The sequence below is a fragment of the Grammomys surdaster genome, unplaced genomic scaffold, assembly GCF_004785775.1.
Source record: "Grammomys surdaster isolate TR1022 unplaced genomic scaffold, NIH_TR_1.0 127204, whole genome shotgun sequence".
Lineage (NCBI taxonomy): Eukaryota > Metazoa > Chordata > Mammalia > Rodentia > Muridae > Grammomys > Grammomys surdaster.
The window spans coordinates 1-2,383 of record NW_021621794.1 but is presented as its reverse complement, the minus strand read 5'-3'; the positions used below and the strand labels follow the sequence as shown (position 1 = coordinate 2,383).

General features: G+C 48.6%; 1 long non-coding RNA gene across 1 annotated transcript in view; it reads right to left on the bottom strand.

Annotated features, from left to right (window-relative positions):
- The window catches only part of LOC114615626, a 4,043-nt gene extending 1,660 nt beyond the window's left edge, over positions 1-2,383 (bottom strand). Inside the window, exons 1-2 of the long non-coding RNA XR_003710494.1 lie at positions 2,342-2,383; positions 361-444 (exon numbers count right to left, since the gene is read on the bottom strand). This is a non-coding gene — a long non-coding RNA (uncharacterized LOC114615626). The remainder of the gene's footprint in view (positions 1-360; positions 445-2,341) is intronic.

The following is a 2,383-nucleotide window of genomic DNA, read 5'->3' as shown; positions in this document are numbered from 1 at the left end:
TTTCTTTCTTTCTTTCTTTCTTTCTTTCTTTCTTTCTTTCTTTCTTTCTTTGGGACAGGGTTTCTCTGCGAAGCCCTGGCTGTCCTGGAAATCACTCTGTAGACCAGGCTGGCCTCAAACTCACAGTGAATGGCCTGTCTCTGCCTCCCAAGTGCTGGGATTAAAGGAGCATTACATCACCACTGGCCTTGACCCTTCCTTTTTATGGACCCTGGGGTCACCCAATTCCTCTGCTGGGCCTGTACTCACTCCTCCTTAAGAGGTTGTGGCCAGAAGACAGGAGGCTGAACCATCCCATCCCTGAGGGTAAGAGCAGCCTGGGGCACACTGAGGGAAAGGACAGCATGGTTCCACTCTCACCGTACACGAGCTTGGAGTTCTGTTGCTTCAGCTCCTGCACGACGTCCACCACCATGGCCAGGAAGGATGTGTCTCTCGTGTAACCTTGGGAGGCAAAGTCCAGGTTTATCCACTCAAAACAGGGCACAATGACCACCAGACCATCTCCTGTGGCAAGCACCATCAAATCAAGCATGCATCGGTGTGGGGACAGGTTAGATGCTGTGGTCAGGGAAAACAGAAAGTTCCCAAAGGTCTATACTCATGGAGGGAAGAAGACAGGAAGACCCCAGAAGGACATGAGGTGCTTGGATGGATGGGAGGATAGATAACTGACAAATAACTGAATTTTCCGGCTGGGCGGTGGTGGCGCACGCCTTTAGTCCCAGCACTTGGGAGGCAGAGACAGGCAGATTTCTGAGTTCGAGGCCAGCCTTGTCTACAGAGTGAGTTCCAGGAGAGCCAGGGCCACACAGAGAAACCCTGTCTCAAAAAACCAAAAAAGGAAAAAAAAAGACATATTATTCCAAAAAAATGCTTATTTTGTGTGTGTGTGTGTGTGTGTGTGTGTGTGTGTGTGTGTGTATACGCTCGTGCATGCCTGAGTATATGTCCATCACTGTCTGTGGGCATGAGCCTTCACACATCAGGAATGGTATCATATGTGTGCTACGAACTGACCCTGGGTCCTCGCCAGGAGTGGTAAGTACTCTTAACCACTGAGCCATCTCATCAGACCCTGTGTCTCTAAAACTTTTTTTTTTTTTTTATTTAGGGACTAGAGAGTTGGCTCAGTGGTTAAGAGCACTGACTGTGCTTTCCAGAGGTCCTGAGTTCAATTCCCAACACCAACATGGCAGCTCATGACAGTTTATAACTGCATTCTCTGGGGATACAATGCCATCCTCTGGGGTGTAGCTGTATATGCACACCAAACATGTATATACATAAATCAACTCTTATTTAATCATTTATTTTTGGAGGCAGGGTCTCGCTAGGAAGCTCTGGCTCACCTAGAACTCACTATGTAGATTACACTAGCCCTCACAGAGCCTCACTTGTCTAACGGTTGGGAATTTAGGTGTGTATCACCACACCCAGCCAAAACATGGCACTCCTAACCTGCTACAGGAAACTAAATTGCAGCCAGTGTGATGGCTTAGGGAGTAAGGATGCTTGCTGTGAAATCTGAAAATCTAAATTCAATCCCTGGGACACACACAGTTGAAAGAACCAACACCCACAAGTTGTACTCTGAACTCCACACACATGCAGTGGCACTGTGTCTGTGTGCAGTTGTGCGGACATGGACACACACTGTGGTGGTTGGAATATGCTTGGCCCAGGGAGTGGCAATATGAGGAGGTGTGGCCTTGTGGGTGTGGGTGTGGCCTTGTTGGTGTGGGTGTGGCCTTGTTGGTGTGGGTGTGGCCTTGTTGGAGGAAGTGTGTCACTGTGGGGATGGGCTTGGAGACCCTCCTCCTAGCCATGTGTAAGCCAGGCTTCTCCTAACTGCCTTCAGAACAAGAAGTAGAACTCTCAGCTCCTCCTGCACCATGCCTGCCTGGGTGCTGCCATGCTCCTGCCTTGATGGTACTAGACTGAATCTCTGAACTTGTAAGCTAGCCCCAATTAAATGTTGTCCTTGTACTAGTTACCTTAGTCAAATGGTATTTGTTTACAGAATGAAAACACAGACACAGACACACACACACACACACAGAATAAATAAATAGACTCAATACTTAGAAAATACAACCTGAATCCTGACAGATGAACATGTTCTAGGAAGAAGTACTTCAACCTCAACTAATCTACCTGGCAGTATTCCAACACCCTCCTTCCTCTCTCAGGATGCTGCTAAGGTGTGTAGGTGCCTAAGGCACACCATTACCTTCCAGAAAGAAGGGAGGGACCAGGTAAGAACCCGGAAAGGGGAATTGGGGCTATCCCTGTCACCAGCAGGATGAGGACCCTGCCCCAGGACCCTGGGGACACTCACCAGTGAGCACGTAGTCATACTTGTTGACACTGTTCAACTTGA